Here is a 19,384-nt window from a genome sequence, read left to right on the forward strand (position 1 = left end):
ATAAGTGATTTTCTATCTTTGGTTTGATCTATAAATTGTTAGTTTATAAAGAGTCTCATAAATACAAATATTTTCAAATATAATCTAAGATAAAGAAGAAATGTTTTAATGTTGCCATGTACCTGCAGTCCCAATTACAGACTTCTACCCCTTTGTGTGCCTCCTTTAAAACCTTTCCTTTTGGCATCTCTGAGACTGCTCATGTTTACCAATATCTTGTTTCTTCTTCTTCCTGAGCATACTAGATTTCCAAGCTCCCACACATGTAGTTATGTAATTGGAACCTTCTGATTGATTTCCTACTTTCTGATATTCTGATTGTCTAGTGGAATAGAAGTTGAAATGATTTATGCTATATGGATGCCTGGTCATAAACTTTCCCATACAAACACTCATGTCATTTCTTTTTACCCACCTATGCAGTAGGAAGGAAAGGAGTCTAAGGTCCTAAATTTGAAGAAAGCACATGACAAAGAAACCTGGTTTCTTGAGTCACCATGTAGAGTAGAACTGCTCTGGAGAAAACACCAGACCAGGAACATTATACTTTAGGTCTGTAAAAATAAGTTTTACTTAAGAGATTTTTGTAATTATTATAGTAGTTAGTCTATTCCAAATAATGCTAATATTACTGTCAAAACAATTCATCATTCTAGCTTCCCAAAGATTGTTGGGAGTGGTGTCATTCTGTAATCTACTTAAGCTGTAAAAATTGATGTTACTTTGGTTTCAGTATTTTATTTACCAGATTTTCTGTAGTTTCTTTGTCACTATTGGTCAGATTCATCGGTTCTTATTACTTCTTAACAAAACTCCTAAATTCTGGTTCTTAGTTGTCTTTTCCAGAATACTGCAGCAGGATCCTAAGTAATCCCTCTTGCTTTAGTCTGCCCTTTGCAAACTATATGTAGTAGTGGATTGGACCAGATTAACCTGACTTGAAAGGCTCTTGGTTATCTCATCTCTTCTATCTCCTATCTCTTCAACATAGGTGACCTGTTTTGGTCAACAAGTCACCTAATTGCCCCATGCTGACTTTTATTTCTATGAGTTGCATGCTTTCTTGACTGAGCCGGCTAGGCACCTGCACATATTTTATGTTTTATAGTCCTCATAAACTATCCAATACCCACAGTGAGAAATAGCCCACTTATTCTGATATCTTCTGTGTCCTGCATTAATATGAACTATTCTCTTTGTTTAATATGTGCATTACAACCAATTCAACCCTTTATTTCCAGTATCATCAGAGACAACAGTCAGTATTATATTTTTTTAGTTTTTTTTATTATGTTATGTTAATCAGTCAGTATTATTTTCAATAAAGGATCTCAGAATTCTATTCAATCATCTAATTCTTCTACTTCCTAATTATATGATGAATTTATTATTAAAATATTAAACATTCAAGGGACAATAAACGTTTTCAGAAGAAAGAAAAAAGGAAGGAGAGAAAAAAGTTGAAAAGCTAACATGAGATTGAAGAGAAGGAAAGTTAGAATTGTGTAGGTTTAATGTCTAGAATAATTTTTCTGTCCTCTTTACTATAGAGATTATCAAAAAACACATTCCTAGGCCTACTTATATTGAGCCCCCCACTTATATTTTTTAAAAGTCTCCTCAAGCAGATCTAATATATAAGTAAACATAGTTGACTCCAGAATGTCCCTAAATATTCTGTTAATAAATAATTTTAACTTCTTAGTAAATAACTTGAATTAATAATAAGTGAAAAATAAATATCCTCTGCTATTCTAGAGCCAGTAGGCTGAATTATTATAGTTAAGCATATTTAATAATATATATTTCACAGTATAGCAAAAACATTAGAAAAATTGGAATCAGATACAAGTGGGATCAGATTCAGCCTCTGCACTTACTAGATTTATCACTGTAGACATATTATTTCATATCTTTCAGGTTGCTTCCTCATATATAAATTGGTGATAATACCTAAGTCCCAGAATTTTTGCTAAGATTAAATGACAAATTTTAAGGAAGATCATAATAGACTGCCTATCCGATGTGCAGAAAAAGTCAGTAAATATCAGTGCCCACCAACTTTGTCTTGATTTGCCAATGTAAATTCAAACATTTTTTACATTTAAAGCCAAACGACTTTTAACATATATCATGATTCAAATTTTCATTGAGACAATTTTAAAGTCATTTAAATATCATGATTTCTTATGACACCTTTTCTATTTTGTATTCTACCCACAATGTCTTCATCTTTTTTCTCCTAGTAAATATTAGATAAGTGACAACTACACACCAAACTATATAGTAGATGAAAAAAAGAAAGAATTCTTAGTTATCTCTTGCTGTGTAACAAATTCAAACAAATTTAATGGCATACAATGACAACTATTTATTATATCAGTATTTCTGAGAGTCAGAAATATAAGAGTAACTTACTGGGTGGTTCTGGTTTGGGGTCTCTCCGGAGGTTTGAGTCAAGATATTAGCTGGAGCTTCAGTCAGTTTAAGATTTGACAAGACGAAATGCTGCACTCCCAGTCTGGCTCAATCATATACCTTGACTAGGGACATTAGTTTCTCACTGATTATTAGTAGGAGATCTCAATACCTCAAAATGTGAACTTTATATAGCTGCTGGGGTGACTTTACCACATACTAGCTAGTTTATCCAATCATGCTAGAACACTGAGGCTCAAAATTACAATGGCAAAATCACCTCTAGTTTAGACTGTCCCTTTCATTCCAAGCTGGCACTGTTTCTACCAATATATTTCTTTTAAAACTGCTTGGATCTTCTGTCGATCTCAATGTACCAAAAGTCAAACTGACAAATCTCTTTAATATATACTCTTTTTTTTTTTTAACTTTATACTTAAGCTAATGGGCATTATCCTTAAGCTTCTTAGCACCTCTATCACTTCAGTTAAAGGATCTGTGAGGCACACTCTTAAAATTTTTAGAGGACCTTTTTTTTTTCTTTCTGACTGAATGGTACTCCGAGGCATCACTTTAGAGTTTTATGAAGTCTTAACAAAGATTTTACAGCCCCAACTTTGATTTCATCTGTAGATCATGTTTTCTCAGCAGTGTTTGCTACCTGAAGTGGTCAAGAATTATCAAAGCAATAAAATCCTTGCTCTTTCGTATTTAACAATACTTAATTTAGTTCATTTCTCTATTCTCACATTTTACCATGAATATCAAGAAGAAATCAGGGCGCCTGGGTGGCTCAGTTGGTTAAGTGACTGCCTTCGGCTCAGGTCCTGATCCTGGAGTCCCTGGATCGAGTCCCGCATCGGGCTCCCTGCTCGGCAGGGAGTCTGCTTCTCCCTGGGCGCCTGGGTGGCTCAGTTGGTTAAGCGACTGCTTTCGGCTCAGGTCATGATCCTGGAGTCCCTGGATCGAGTCCCGCATCGGGCTCCCTGCTCAGCAGGGAGCCTGCTTCTCCCTCTGACCCTCCCCCCTCTCATGTGCTCTCTCTCTCATTCTCTCTGTCTCAAATAAATAAATAAAATCTTTAAAAAAAAAAAAAAGAAGAAATCAGATGGCCTCTTCACATTTAGTTTAGAAAGCACCATAGCTAGGTCTCCCAGGTCATTAGGTACATTCTCTACTTTCCATGTTTTTGCAGGCATCACTATTGCTTACCTTTTTACTACTATACCAAAGACCTCTTTCACTCCAGGTTCCACTAAGATATTGATAACTTTATTTTCAGCCCTCATGCACAGCTCCCTAAACTGTCACCATTCTTCTACACAGAGTTTCTTCAAGGCTTGTAAAAACTTTTATTACTTTTCTTTTCCAAATCCTACCAGTTTTATCCACTGTCTGGTTCCAAAGAGATTTTACATCTATGTCATGGCAGCATGATGAACCACTGCCAGGAACTAGTATTTGTATTGATTATGATCTCGCCTTGGAAGTTATACTCTGTAATTTCTACCACATTCTATTTGTTAGAAGAGAGTCATAAAGTATAGCCCACACTCAAGGAAAGGGGATCTAAACTTACCCTTTGGAGAGAGAAGTGTCAAAGTATTTGATTTGTGGTCATACTATAAAACACTGCAGAAATAAAAAAAATAATAATAAGACATATTTTTTACTTCAAGGCTTTCATAACTGGTAAAAGTAACAAATACATAAATAAGCATAATACAATATAATGTATACTTGAATAGATTTATGTGAAATTCTTTTTAGATGCAGAGGAAGGAATAATATATTTATGTTGTTCAAATAAGTTTGTATACTTTAAGGGTGAATAGCATTCATAATTCAGAGAAACTGGAAAATGGTATTCTAGGCAGAGAGGACACCATGAACAAATTAAGAGGTGCATGAAAAGCATAGGCAGTTTTGGGAATAGTGGTCCTCAAGAGATATCTCATAAGAATGTCAATAGTATGGAGTTGCAGGATACGGTGTCAGCTGGTGTCTAACTGTTAAGAGAATTATATACTATGGTGTTGGAACACAAAATCCAAAGAAGATTGATTTTATAAGCATGACATTTCTTTGAAGTTTCATATTTTATTATAAAATTCATATGGCATTTCATGCTATTCTGTAATAACTCAGTATTTTGTATTTTAAAAGTTAACCTAACCCTTAAGTAAAATTTCCATTCAAGGAATAAGTGCAATTATTTACACTCTGATTTCACATAGAGTTCACACATTGTCAAGTAATCTTTGAGCAATCCAAAGTAAAGATGCAATCCATGGCATAGTCAGCAATGTTGAAACATAATGAGATATTTTTAAAGAGGGTATCATAGTAAGATCTGCATTTGAGAAAGTTAATTGGGGATAATGAAGACTACAACCTGCATTTTGGGAAATTAGGAAGGGCACATCATTGTAAGAGATGATTGATGTTTGAACAGTAACAGCATAACTTAAGAGAAGGACTAGCTTCGAGAGAATTTACAGACCCACTTCCTGGAATTAACTGAAATATCTGTACTTCATAAAGTGTTGTTTTCAAACAACTGTCTCAGATAACTGCACATAGAATGTATTTCTCTTGGGGAGCCATTCAATTACCATTGGCGAGGGAATTGTGAACACGATAGAGTCAGAACACAATCTATTCCAGAGATTCTACTTCATTTTTCAACAATGACTAGCTGTTTCCACAACAAGTCTGAAAGAAGGCTAATTAAATGGCTTTATCTGTATTTATTTAGTCAGGAAAACTAAAGAGTGTAATTTGTAACTTCAAAATTGTTGTTGTGTTGAAGAGGCCAAAAGCTAGTTCAGAGATTAGATGCTGTATTTATAGACTTCTAATCTACCAAACTCTTAATCCACAAGTCAATTTTCACAGAAAAAAAATATTTATGTTGCTAAGACTGTTTTCAAATGAAAATTTAGTATTTTTCAAAAAATATCAAAATATAAATTAGTTACGTAAAAAACTGGCCCTTTTTATATCCCTATACTTTCAACTTCAGCAGCTTACTATTGGCCCTGAAAGTACTGAGGTAGAAAATAAAATCCGTCTCTCGATCCACCCCACAAACCCAGTTTCTGATGTGGCAGAGAAAAAAACAGGTGACTGCTGCTTAAATCTTGTGGTTTTTTTTTTTTTTTAAGATTTTATTTATTTATTTATTTGAGAGAGAGAGAAAGAGAAACAGCATGAGGGGGAGAGGGTCAGAGGGAGAAGCAGGCTTCCCGCTGAGCCGGGAGCCCAGTGTGGGACTCGATCCCAGGACTCTGGGATCATGACCTGAGCCGAAGGCAGTTGCTTAACCGAGCCACCCAGGCGCCCTTAAATCTTGTTTTTTAAGAGGGTGACATAAATCATGTATAGTGAGGAGATACGGATGTATAAATGCCTTACTTATCTTCCTTTAACAGTCAATTAGCCTGAGGAGAAAACTTTGAGTAGGTGTGGGAGGAATTGTCAGAATGCTTACCGGAGGCGGATCAAAAAGTAATAATCATCTTCATGCCAAGATGCCTCCTACTCCCCAAATCCCCAGGAAATCTCAACAATCCCTGAGTTAAGCAGATGTGATTCTATATGCTTAAAACAGAGAGAAGGGGGGGGGTGGGAAACAGAACTAGCAATTTGGAAAGAATTCACTTAGGGAGGAAGAACTAACTTTAAACATTTTAGAAGGGAAAATAACTGAAACTAAGCCAGAGAAAGGTCTTTACAATAATGATTGCTTAGAATCAGAATCAGAATCAGAAAAATAGTGCTGTATTTTAAAAACCTTTCAGGAGAGTAGAGTATAACCCATAAAAGAAGACAGAAAATAGCTACATGGGAGGTTTTCCCCTAGAATTCTATTTCAACACAATTTAAACTTTAGTGAGCACAGAAAATGGGAATCGAGAAAGAAAAGAGAAATAGGTGTTTTATTGAGGTTATAAATCCAACTCTTCACATAAGATAGGGATTCCCAAATAGTAGATCAGGATATATCTGAAGTCATGGAGTTCTTACACCTAATAACTTTTATAAACTGGCATTGTCTTCCTCCCTTCACCCCAGAATGTCACTTGTTAGACGTTAGAAGAATATAGTATGGAATAAGGGATAAGAACTGTTGCTCTGGAGAGGCTAGAAAGTCAGTAGTATGTTCTTCAAGCTAAGTAGGATTTTAACGAACAACTCACATTTTTTTTTAAATGTTTATTTTGAAATAATTATAGGCTCACAGAAAGTTGAGGAGGAATGTAAAGGGAGGTCCAGTTCACCAGGTATCCAGCCTTCCCCAATTTTGACATCTTGTATAATAAAAGCACAATATCAAAATCAGGCAATTACCATCGGTACAATTCATTTACCAGTTACACATGCACTCATTTTTATGTGTGTATATGCATGTGTGAACATGATATGTGTATTTTCATGTAACTACTGTACCATAAATTAGGGCTCCCTTGAAAACCCACCCCCATCACTCCATCCATAACCTCTGCCTACTATTAATCTTTTCTCCATTCCTATTATCTTATTACTTTAAGAATATTATATAAATGGACTCATAGGCACGCTAGATTTTTTATAAGCCTATATATTGTATATGGATATATATATAAAGATTGGATTTGAGGTTGCATTTTTTTCACTCATCGTAATTTATTTGCGGTTCATCGAAGTTGTTCATGTATCAATAGCTTGTTCCTTTTAACTGCTGAGCAGTATACTATGGTATGGGTATATCACAGATTGTTTAACAATTCACCCATTGAAGGACTTTTGAGTAATTCCCAATCTGGCCAATTACAAATGAAGCTGCTATGAACATTTGTGTACAATGTTCTGTGGCTGTAAGTTTTCATCTCTCTGGGATAAACGCCCAAGTATACAACTGTTGAGTCCTATGTAGTATCCATCTTTAGTTTTAAAAGAAGCTACCAAACTATTGTCCAAAGCAGCTACATGTACCATTTTACATTACCACCAGCAATGTATGAACGATCCAGTTTATCCACATCCTTACCTGCATTTGATGTTATCAGTATTTTTTTTTAATTTTTAAAAACTGTGGTTTTAATCGCATTTCCCTAGTAGCTAACAATGTTGAAAAAAAATTTTCATGTGCTTATTTTGATGTCTGTAGATCTTCTTCAGTGAAAGAGTTATGTCTTTTGCCTATCTTTTAGTTGGATTATTTGCTTTTTAAATGTTGACTTTTGAGAGTTCTTTATGTATTCTAGAAAAAATGTCTTCTGTTGGATATGTAATTTGCAAATAGTTTATCCCAGTTTCTGGTTTTTCTTTTCACCCTCTTAACAGGATCATCAGCACAGAAAATATTCTATATTTGATGAGGCCCAATTTATTAATATTTCTTTATTGGTGTGTTCATGGTGTCAAGTTTGAAAACTCTTCACTTAGTCCTATGTCCTGAAGATTTTCTTTCTTTTTTTTTTTTTTAAAGATTTTTTTTTTTATTTATTTATTCATGAGAGACAGAGAGAGAGAGAGAGAGAGGTAGAGGGAGAAGCAGGCTCCCAAGGAGCAGGGAGCCCGATGTGGGACTCGATCCCAGGACCCTGGGATCACGACCTGAGCCGAAGGCAGACGCCCAACCATCTGAGCCACCCAGGCGCCCAAGATTTTCTTTTTTCCCCCCTAAAATCTTATACTTTTATATTTTAAATTTAAATCTGTTACCTATTTTGAGTTAATATTTTATTAAGGTGTGAGATTTAGGTAGAGGTTCTCTCTCTCTCTTTTTTTTTTTCTAAATGTCTAAATATGAAATTGCTCTAACACAATTTTTCCTCCATTGAACTGCTTTTGTAACTTTGTCAAAAATCAATTGAGTACACTCATATGGAACTATTTTTGGTTACTTTACTCTGTTCCATTGATCTGTGTAACTTTCTCTGTAATGGTATTACAATGTCTATTTCACTATGCCATAATACTATCACTACTATAACTACAGAGTAAATCTTATTAACACTAGAAAGAATGATTTCTCCCACTTCATTTTTCTTTTTCAGAATTGCTTTGGGTATTCCAGGGTCTTTCCTTTTACATATACATTTTAAAGTATGTTTATCTATGTTGCCAAAGACCTTGCCAGGAATTTAATAAGGATTGCATTACACTTATATTTCCTATGTAGGGGCCAAGGGAAGGCTACCCCCAGTTAAGCCACTGTGGGATGAACATTACTTGAGTTAAAAGCAATCAAATCCCAGCAGATTCAGGAGAAGCTCTTTACCTTTCCCAGAACTGCCTGGCTGTACCAGGAAGAGAGCTTTTTAACAGATTTCTCTTTACCTAAGAAACTTATCTGCATAATAAGGCAATCTTTGCTTTCCAAATATCTTCCACCTTTCGGTTAATGGTCTTTCTCCCCTTTGTATCCTAGACCCTTCCCCTCTCCTCAGCTCATATAAGCTTCATGTTGCTCCACTGTCTTTGAAACTTCCCTGTTGTGTGGATTCCCCATAAGTACCCTATTAAATTTTATTTTCTCCTGTTAACCTATCACGTGTCAATTTGATTCTTAGTCCAGCTAGAAGGACCTTTAAACACAGAGTAAATTCTTTCTCCCCAACATGTATGTTGAGTCATCCAATCCATGAGCATGATACATCTTTCCATTTACTCAGGTCTTCTTTTATTTCTTTCATGAACATTTTGTAAATTGCAGCATAGAGATCTTGTATATGTTTTGTTAGATTTATACCTAAGCATTTCATATTCTTTGGAACATTTGTAAATGGTATTGCAGTTTTGATGTAGATTTATTATGTTCCTTACTAATATACAGAAATATGATTTGTTGGGGTGCCTGGGTGGCTCAGTCAGTTAAGTGTTCGACTCTTGATCTCAGCTCAGGTCTTGATCTCAGGGTTGTGAGTTAAAAAAATTAAAAAATACAATGTGTGTGTGTGTGTTGATCTTATATTCAGCAATCTTGCTGAACCTATTTATTCTAGTTATGTTAGGAGAATTAAGATTTTCTATGTACATAATCATATCATCTGCAAATAGGGATAGTTGTATTTCTTCCTTTGCAATCTGTGTGATTTTATTCCCCTTCCCTCCCCTTTTTTGCCTTATTATGTAGTCTAGAATTTGCAATACTATGTTGAAAGAGCAGTGAGAGTAGACATCATTGAAATCTTCACAATCTTAGAGAAATAGTCAGTCTTTTCACCATTAAGTATGATAGCTGTAGATTTTGTTTGTAGATATATTTATCAAGTTGAGGAAGTTTCTTTTTCTAGTTTGATCATTTTTATAATTAATGGTATTAGCTTTTGTCAAATACATTTTCTGCATCAATTGATATGATCATGAGATTTTCTTCCTTATCCTACTGATATGGTACATTACACTGACTGATTTTCATATGTTGAACCAGTCTTACATACCTAGAATTCATTTTACTTGGTTGTTATGTTTTTTTCCTTATATTATTGAATGTGATTTGTTGATATTTGCTAATGATTTTTACATCTAGGTTTATGAGAGATATGAGTCTGTAATTTTCTTTTTCTTTTTTCTTTTTTGTACTCTCTTACCTGGTTTTGGAATTAGGGTAATGTTGGCCTCAGAGTTGAGAGGTGTTTATTTAAGTTTTGACAGACTAATTAACCCCCATCTTTCAAATGGGATAAATGATCTTTTCTATCCGTAAAACAGGGATAATAAACTTCTAAATTAAAAGAAAAATTAAAACAAATATTTTTAAAAGTGTTAAATAGAACCTGGAATACAGAAAGTGCTCAATGAATGGAAGCCAGAGCTATTTATATTGATCTGGTCTTCAAAATACAGAGGGAGAGAGATGAAACTCAGCAGTGTCCCTCCCTTCTGCACTCTGCTGTGAAGCTGTCACCAGCTAGATCCCAAGACCCGACCTTTACTACCCACCTGCCGTACTCACCCACCTTTGTCCCACATTTTTCCTTATGCTCTTCTTTCCAGTTTATCTCTTAATTCAGGCAAATGCAAAGTGAAAACACCCTTTGAGCAATAGCAACTGCCCTGACAAGACCTTCAGCAGGCCCAGACCACACTGACCAGTTTGAGCTTAAGCCCTGACTCACACCTGCACAAATGGACCATGGAGTGACCTCTAGAATGACCAACAACCACCTTTACCTCATTATAACACTAAAATCTCCACCCAAGGAGGAGCACAAGCTTCATTTACATAACATACAATGTGTGTATAGGTGTGTTTCCTTAAGACAGATGTGCGGCCTTATGCCTATCTCTACATATGATGACAAGGCTTCCCGACCTAACTATTCATCCTAACTCTAAATAAAAGGAATCTGTTCACCCTTGCTCAGGGAGTCACAGCTTTCAAAGGCATTCCTTGTGATCTCATTTGCTGCAAATAAAATTTTCTCTGTGCGACAACTCGACGTGGTGCAGTTTCTGACTTACAAAGGAGGAAACTCATGTTGTTTCCATTACAGAGCTTCCTTCAACCTTCATACTACATCCACTTGCAGGTTTATCCATAATAACCAGGTTCACCCATAGTAACCATCGTCTTGCAACATATTCTCCACTTCTCTGTTAATATCACAATTAGGGCTTGTAAATAAATAAATAAATAAATAAATAAATAAATAAATAATCATTTTTCTGCAAAAAGATAAATAAATCTATCTAATGCAGAAATACCAAGATATACTCACCAATTCTGAGAAAACTCAAATGAGAACAACTCAAACAATAATGTTAGGATGACATCAAGAGAAGAAGAAATTAAGATTGCAGACACTTGTTACTAAATATGTGATCTGAGCCCAGCAACATCACCATAACCTGAGAGTTAATTAGAAATGAAAATCTCAGGCCTCTGGCCCAGATTTACTGATTCAGAATCTACATTTTAATAGAATCCGTGGTTGATTGCTATGCATATTAACAGTTGAGAAAACAACAACAAAAAAAACCACTTTCCTAGACAACAGAAAACAGAAATGAAAACAAAACAATAAAAACAAAACAACTTTCTTCATTCTCTTCTGCTTGAGTTATAGCAACAATGGTTCTACTGGCTTAGCTTGGAAAGAAAAGGAGAGTGAGAAGCTAAGCTGATGAACTTACTGCTGAACTATTTAGAGCTTTCTTTTTTTCTTATTATTTGTTAAGTTTGTGACTGTCAAAGTAACTACTATTTATGCCTTGAAACTAAAGTACAGTAATAAATTCCCAGTTTCAGACTTTAAAGACTTATTAAATTACTTGGCAAATACTTACAATTGTTATATCCAAAGAAATGAACAAAAGGAAGGAAGTTAAGATTCTGTACTTTTGGGTAATGCATGCCACTGGATGGCATTGGCAGTTAGTTTAAAAAATGTGCTCCATTTAGGCTCTCTACTCATGAATGAGGCATAACAAGGAGAGTTAAAGCAGTTGTAGGACAGGAAAAATAATGTTCTCTCTACTTTTCTAGGTTTGTGGATGGTACCACCCTAAAATAAAACACAAATTAACAGGAGAAAAACAAACAGAAGTTTACATGAGGGAGACCCAAGAAAACTGAGTAACTCCCAAAATGACTCAACCCATTACCTTAACTACCATCTCCTTCTAAAGACATGAAGATTTTTGAGCTGGGGAAGCCAGTTATGGGAGTTTATCAGGGAAAGCACAGGAAACAAGGGTATGGTTGTTATACAGATTTTAGTCCATGCCTTCTCCATTGATAAGAATTTCTAGAGATTTAGTTATATTCCTTTTTCTGGAACAGATAGGAAGACACCCTTACAAATGGAGATTTCCCTTATAAGTATAAATGTCTCTTACAAAAGGGTAACTTGGGGGCGCCTAGGTGGTTCAGTAATTAAGCATCTGCCTTCGGCTCAGGTCATGATCCCAGGGTCCCGGGATTGAGCCCCGCATCAGGCTCCCTGCTCCACAGGAGGCCTGCTTCCCCCTCTCCCATTCCCCCTGCTTTTGTTCCCTCTCTTGCTGTTTCTCTCTCTGTCAAATAAATAAAATCTTTAAAAAAAAAAAAAGGTAACTTGGTTTTACAACTTCTCCCATGTCTGCCGTTTTTTTTTTTTTAATTACCAGCTTTGATCAAAATGATCTTTATGCTAAAGAGACACATTCGGTGTGGCAAATTCTGTTCTCCTTCACAGTTTGGGGGCTGGAAAACTGCAAAGAGAAGTATAGGGTGAGATTTTAACATATTAAGTCAAAGCATTGGAAATATTGATCTAAGAATCTCTCCTTGAAAAGATCTAGGATTAAATTAATTAAATTATTATTGGCATGTTTTGTAAAGGAGTTAAAATTAAAATGTATGAACTTAAAAATAATATAAACTATTGTAAATTGATTCTCCCATTGGATTTTCTGTTTCAAATATAAACTTGTCTAATTAAAGTGGAATTATTACTCAGATATTCCATGCTTTCTTTTTCAATGTTGCTCTTTTTCACCTTAATCTTATAGTGGTCACTCTGGGAAATAAGAATTAGAGTAGCAAGGTTTTCTAACCTTGTAAACCAGAATCTCTATGGAATCAATTGGTTAAAAGAGCAAACAGCTAACATATTTCATGTCTCCTCTGTGCTGTTTGAGTGTGGGATGTTAAAAAGAAAACCACAATCCTAAAATGGAGTCACTTGTGCTAGACCCACATTACCAAACTGGGGCTTAATACCTAACCTACCTGCAGTTTCACCCTTCCCCAGGAATGTAATCTGGAAGAGGAAGACCCTCTTGTCCCCCAAAGGGACCTGGCCCCAAATTATCCTTTTTGTTTGTTTGGTGGTTTATGACTTCCTTGTCCCACCTTTTAAAACATTTTCCTTTTTGTAGTCCTTTGGAGCTCTTTTTTACTTGCTAGAGGGGATGCTGCCTGATTCATGAATCATTCCATAAAGACAATTAGATCTTTAAAATTTACTCAATTGAATTCCTGTTATTTAACAGGGGAAAGGTGTAGAGTTAGTGTCAATCATTTAACCAACAGTAACCTTGAAATAGGACTATTCCTCTGCAAACTCAACTATTTGTTTTTCAAATTCCTTTTTCTATTCAGCAAGTCTAAAAGTGTCTAGTTTTTTTTTTTTTTAAAGATTTTATTTATTCATTTGAGACACAGAGATACATAGAGAGAGCATGAGCAGGGGAGAGGCAGAGGGAGAGGGAGAAGCAGGCTCCCTGCTGAGCCAGGAGCCTGATGCGGGGCTCGATCCCAGGACCCTGGGATCATGACCTGAGCTGAAGGCAGATGCTTAACCATCTGAGCCACCCAGGCGCCCCTAAAAGTGTCTAGTTTTGATTCTACAGTCTTGCAAATGACCCTGAAAACATTTGTGTGTATCACTTAACATTTCCAACCACAGCCTCAATAACATGCTGGGTGTTGATGGGTTTTTAATACTAATGATATCATCTTTTCCATCCTGCAGGGAATCAAAATCATATATCTAACTCCCTTCCTATGGCAGATTTCTCCCTTAACTAAAACAAGCAACTTATTCCTGTCCCAACAGACTCTCATTTACAGATGCAGTATTTTTATAAGGCAATATAAGAATTGAAAACCCTGCACCTTCAGCTTAGCCTAATTTATGTGTCTTTCTTTAAATGCACATATTGCAGTAATAACAAAATGTGCCAATAACACTTCAGTGTTGTATAAAAGTATGCTAATTGTAATACTCATGTGTAAGCAGGAAGAGTTAGGGGGCCCCAGAAAGAGAAATCATTTTAGGCCCCCAGCTATAATGTTAGTCTCCATGCTAGGAAGAGCATAAGCTTTATTACCATAACACGGGATGCATGTATAGGCATGTTTTCTAAGTATGCCTGTGCAACCTTATGCCCAACTTTACATTCAATGACAAAGCTCCCCTTTCTGAATATTCATCCTAACTCTAAATGAAAGAAACTCACTCACTCCCACTTGAGAAGTCATGGCTTTGAAAGTTATTCCTGTGATCTCCTTATTTGCTGCAAATAAAGTTTCCTATGTGTGACAAGTCCACCTGGTTCAGTCTCTACCTATAACTTACCAGGGAGCAAACTCACATTAGTTCAGTTACACACACACTGCTTGCTTTATTTCTCACAACAGCTCTATTGTTTTTGTAATTGAAACCTAAAGTTACTTATATTTACTATATCCACCATTATCCTGTCTTCTCAATTTTCTGCTAGACATGTACCAATATTTTTGAAGCAATGAAAGGACCAATGCCATATATTCTAATACCTGCCTGCTAAGAATAATGTTACTATAGAGTCTTGGGAAGGATAATAGACATAACCTTTTGAGAAACTCAAGCAGCATCTTCCACATCAGATCAACATCCATACCAGATAAGAATGTGGCCTGTTTGATCAAAAAGAGATGGGGCCTTAATCTTACCAGGCATCCTACTCTATTGATGAATAGTTTCAAGCAAGAGAAAGTATTTCTTTATATCTAATATATCTTGTGGTTTTGGCCATTGGTTCTTGTCTCTTAGAACTAAACAGAAAAATATAATCTCTTTTCTGAACAACAGACTTTGAAATATTTTAAATTTTTATGTTTTTTCCCTCTCCAGGCTTAAGATTTCTTGTTTATTATTTGACAGATCCTCAGTGTTCCTGGCACATAGTAGTTCCTGACACATAGTAGGCAGTTTACAAATATTTATTGGATGAATAACAGTTTCCTCAGATCACAGAGAGTGGAAATAAAACCTGCTTCCTATGCTCAATATGCTTCTATTTGTAAACCTGAATTTGGTCATCTGAGAAATCTTGGAATTTTTCTTGCTCAGATTTACTTAAGGGCAGTTAGGGGGAAGAGATTCCTTACATACAAAGGGAGGAACATCAGAGTAATGTCAGACCTATCCACAGAGACCTGGCAAGCCAGAAAGGGCTGGCAAGACATTCAGGGTACTAAACGAGAAGAACGTGCAGCCAAGAATACTTTATCTGGCAAGGTTGTCATTTAGAATGGATGGAGAGATTCAGAGCTTCCAGGACAGGCAGAAACTGAAAGAATATGTGACCACTAAGCCGGCCCTGCAAGAAATATTAAAGGGGGTTTTATAAAAGGAGAAAGACCCCAAGAGTGATATAGAACAGAAATTTACAGAGACAGTCTATAGAAACAAGGACTTCACAAGGAACATGATGACAATAAAATCATATCTTTCAATAATCACTCTCAACGTGAATTGCCTAAATGCTCCTATAAAATGGCACATGGTGGCAGACTGGATAAAAAGACAGGATCCATCCATATGCTGCCTACAAGAGACTCATTTTGAACTTAAAGATACATCCAGACTGAAAGTGAAAGGATGGAGACCCATCTTCCATGCCAACAGACCTCAAAAGAAAGCTGGAGTAGCAACTCTCATATCAGATAAATTAGATTTTAAGCTAAAGACTGTAGTTAGAGACACAGAAGGACACTATATCATTCTTAAAGGGTCTATCCAACAAGAAGATCTAACAGTTGTAAATATCTATGCCCCCAGCTTGGGAGCAGCCAACTACATAAGCCAACTGTTAACCAAAATAAAAAGTCATTTTGATAATAATACATTAATTGTAGGAGACCTCAACACTCCACTCTCAGCAATAGCTAGATCACCTAAGCGGAAAATCAACAAAGAAACAAGAGATTTGAATTACACACACGACCAGAGGACCTCACAGATACATACAGAACATTCCATCCTAAGACAACAGAATACTCATTCTTCTTGAGCGCACATGGAACTTTCTCCAGAATAGACCACATACTGGGTCACAAATCAGGTCTCAACCAATACCAAAAGATTGAGATTATTCCTTGCAAATTCTCAAACCACAATGCTTTAAAACTGGAACTCAATCATAAGAAAAAATGTGGAAGAAATTCAAACACTTGGAAGCTAAAGACCACTCTGCTTAAGAATGTTTGGGTCAACCAGGAAATCAAAGAAGAACTTAAACAATTCATGGAAACCAATGAGAATGAAAACACGTTGGTCCAAAACTTATGGGATACTGCAAAGGCAGTCCTAAGGGGGAAATACATAGCCATCCAAGCCTCACTCAAAAAAATAGAAAAATCCCGAATTCACCAACTAACTTTACACCTTAAAGAACTGGAGAAAAAACAATAAATGATGCCTAAGCCATGCATTAGAAGAGAAATAATTAAGACTAGAGCAGAGATCAATGAATCAGAAACCAGAAATAGAGCAGATCAATGAAACTAGAAACTGGTACTTTGAAAGAATTAATAAGCTCGATAAACAACTGGCCAGACTTACCCCAAAGAAAAGAGAAAGGACCCAAATTAATAAAATTATGAATGAAAGGGGAGAGATCATGACTAACACCAAGGAAATAGAAACAAATATTCGAAATTATTATCAACAACTATACACCAATAAATTAAGCAACTTGGAAGAAATAGATGCCTTCCAGAAATCTATAAACTACCAAGACTGAAACAGGAAGAAATTGACAACCTGAACTGTTGGGGTTTATGTAGAGCATGAAATCATCCAGAATACTTGGCTTGCTAAAATGTAACATGGAGGCCGCTGGGGGTGAGGGAAGGTTTTGGAGAAGGGTGTAGGCCTTTGGAATGCCAAGGCCTGCATGACCACTTTGTGTTGGAATGCTGTGGGAAGTTGAGTTCCCAAAGCTTTCTTAGCCCAGTCAGTCACCCTGTGATCTAAGAGATGTATGCATTGTCCCCCTAGGCTATGTTTAGCAGAACTCGTAGAACACGCAGATTAGCCTATCACATCTTTCCCGTAAACAGATCCTCCTAGTTCCAGTAAGACACCTTGTCACACATCCCGTGTTTGAGAAACAGTGATAAGGATTTGTGATTCTCCTGAAGGACCAATAAAAGTGGGAGCAAAGAAGAGCAAAGGGTCTTTGTCTCTGAGTGTTGACTCCCTTGCCTTCTCCTCTCTTTCACAGCAAAGTTTGGAGTCATCTTTCATCCGTCAGTACAGGGATTGCTGGCCATTCCCAGCGTTGAATAGACCAATAACCACTAATGAGATTGAAGCAGTAATCAAAAACCTCCCAAAAAACAAGAGTCCAGGGCCTGATGGAATCCCTGGGGAATTCTAGCAAACATTCAAAGAAGAAATAATACCTATTCTCCTGAAGCTGTTTCAAAAAATAGAAACAGAAGGAAAGCTTCCAGACTCATTCTGTGAGGCCAGCATTACCTTGATCCCCAAACCAGGCAAAGACCCCATCAAAAAGGAGAATTTCAGACCGATATCCCTGATGAATTTGGATGCCAAAATTCTCAACAAAATCCTAGCTAATAGGATCCAACAGTACATTAAAAGGATCATCCACCACAATGACCAAGTGGGATTTATCCCTGGGATGCAAGGGTGGTTCAACATTCGCAAATCAGTGTGACAGAACACATTAATAAGAGGAGAGAGAAAGTTCTTCTTTCTCAACTGGTCCTCTCAACTGATGCAGAAAAAGTATTTGACAAAATACAGCATCTTTCCTGATTAAAACTCTTCAGAGTATAGGGATAGAGGGAACATTACTCAAGTTCATAAAATCCATCTATGAAAAACTCACATCGAATATCATTCTCAATGGGGAAAAGCTGAGAGCCTTTCCCTTAAGATCAGGAACATGACAAGGATGCCCACTCTCGCCACTATTGTTCAACATAGTACTAGAAGTCCTAGCAACAGCAATCAGACAAAAATAAATAAAAGGTATTCAAACTGGCAAAGAAGAAGTCAAACTCTCTCTCTTCACAGATGACGTGATACTTTATGTGGAAAACCCAAAAGACTCCACCCCTAAATTACTAGAACTCATACAGCAATTCAGTAATGTGGCAGGATACAAAATCAATGCACAGAAATCAGTTGCTTTCTTATACACTAATGATGTAACTATAGAAAGAGAAATTAGAGAATTGATTCCACTTACAATAATACCAAGAACCATAAGATACCTTGGAATAAACCTAACCAAAGAGGTAAAGGATCTATACTCTAGGAACTACAGAACACTCATGAAAGAAATTGAAGAAGACACAAATAGATGGAAAAACATTCCATGCTCATGAATTGGAAGAATAAACATGGTTAAAATGTATATGCTGCCCAGAGCAATCTATACCTTCAATGCCATATTGATCAAAATACCAATGGCATTTTTCAAAGCCCACTCAGTCTAGGATTCCATGCTCATAAATCGGAAGAATAAATATGGTTAAAATGTCTATGCTACCCAGAGCAATCTATACTTTCAAAGCCATCCCAATCAAAATACCACTGGCATTTTTCAAAGTGCTGGAACAAACAATCCTAAAATTTGTATGGAATCAGAAAAGACCCCGAATCACCAAGGAAATGTTGAAAAAGAAAAACAAAGCTGGGGCATCAAGTTGCCTCATTTCAAGCTATATTACAAAGCTGTGATCACCAAGACAGCATGATACTGGCACAAAAACAGACACATAAACCAATGGAACAGAATAGAGAGCCCAGATATGGATCCTCAACTCTATGGTCAAATAATCTTCGACAAAGAAGGAAAAAATATGCAATGGAAAAAAGACAGTCTCTTCAATAAATGGTGCTGGGAAAATTGGACAGCTATATACAGAAGAATGAAACTTGACCATTCTCTTACACCATACACAAAGATAAACTCAAAATGAATGAAAGACCTCAATGTGAGACAGGAATCCATCAAAATCCTAGAGGAAAACATAGGCAGTAATGTCTTCAGCATCAGCCACAGCAACTTCTTTCAAGACACGTCTCCAAAGGCAAGGGAAACAAAAGGGAAAATGAACTTTTTGGGACTTAATCAAGATAAAAAGCTTCTGCACAGTAAAGGAAACAGTCAACAAAACAAAGAGGCAGCCCACGGAATGGGAGAAGATTTTTGCAAATGACACTACAGACAAAGGGCTGATATC

At 36.3% G+C, this 19,384-nt stretch overlaps 1 long non-coding RNA gene across 1 annotated transcript in view; it reads right to left on the bottom strand.

Annotated features, from left to right (window-relative positions):
* Positions 1 to 3,997: 3,997 nt before the first annotated feature.
* Positions 3,998 to 19,384, bottom strand: part of LOC145723461 (uncharacterized) — a 131,386-nt gene continuing 115,999 nt past the window's right edge. Inside the window, exon 6 of the long non-coding RNA XR_014148541.1 lies at positions 3,998 to 4,050. This is a non-coding gene — a long non-coding RNA (uncharacterized LOC145723461). The remainder of the gene's footprint in view (positions 4,051 to 19,384) is intronic.

The sequence above is a fragment of the Leptonychotes weddellii genome, chromosome 9 (assembly GCF_054177405.1).
Source record: "Leptonychotes weddellii isolate Sample4059 chromosome 9, ASM5417740v2, whole genome shotgun sequence".
In the NCBI taxonomy this organism is placed as follows: domain Eukaryota; kingdom Metazoa; phylum Chordata; class Mammalia; order Carnivora; family Phocidae; genus Leptonychotes; species Leptonychotes weddellii.